The 900-nt window shown below is 41.6% G+C and overlaps 1 non-coding gene across 1 annotated transcript; it reads right to left on the minus strand.

The window, feature by feature from the left end:
• Positions 1–292: 292 nt before the first annotated feature.
• On the minus strand, positions 293–399 carry LOC121476705. The gene has a single exon (XR_005983995.1). It is a non-coding gene; the product is annotated as a U6 spliceosomal RNA (small nuclear RNA).
• Between the last annotated feature and the right edge of the window lie 501 nt (positions 400–900).

The raw sequence follows: 900 nt of genomic DNA on the forward strand, positions 1-900 counted from the left end.
CTTGTTTTTTTATTTTTTTAATTAATTTTTATTGGTGTTCAATTTACCAATATACAGAAAAACACCCAGTGCTCATCCCGTCAAGTGTCCGCCTCAGTGCCCGTCACCCATTCCCCTCCAACACCCGCCCTCCTCCCCTTCCACCACCCCTAGTTCGTTTCCCAGAGTTAGGAGTCTTTATGTTCTGTCTCCCTTCCTGATATTTCCCAACATTTCTTTTCCCTTCCTTTATATTCCCTTTCACTATTATTTATATTCCCCAAATGAATGAGAACATACACTGTTTGTCCTTAAAAATATGGAACGCTTCACGAATTTGCGTGTCATCCTTGCGCAGGGGCCATGCTAATCTTCTCTGTATCGTTCCAATTTTAGTATATGTGCTGCTGAAGCGAGCACGAGAGTAACACTCTTGATCTTGATTTGGCTGGTATTTATATCGATGTACACATTTGTCAAAACTCATCAACATGTACATTTCCTATCTAGGTGTTCTTTGTAAATGACAAGCCGTTAGATTTAATTTACAAAAAGGAAAAAAAAATGTTGCTAAGAAATGGTAAGGAAACTATTGACAGACCTTAAAAAGTCTGGAAAATCTAATATTGGCAGTTATCCTACCAAACTGATGAGTTTACTGAAGTCTTCGGCTGGGAGGAAATTGTTGTTAAATTATGATCCAATGGCCACAAGGAAGTTCAGGAAGATAGTGATCCCTGTCCTTGAGCTTGAACTAAGACACTGCCACAAAGGTGCAGGGATATTTGGGCTGAGAGCGAAGCCTGTCCCCGTACTTACAGGTGAAATCTTTACACTCTCAGTCCACGAAGCTCAAGCAATTGACGAGTCCGAGCTGTGAGGCTGAGCCTTCTCACTCCTCGTTATGGTGTCCTTTGGGGG

Source organism: Vulpes lagopus, chromosome 15 (assembly GCF_018345385.1).
Source record: "Vulpes lagopus strain Blue_001 chromosome 15, ASM1834538v1, whole genome shotgun sequence".
NCBI classification, from domain to species: Eukaryota; Metazoa; Chordata; class Mammalia; order Carnivora; family Canidae; genus Vulpes; species Vulpes lagopus.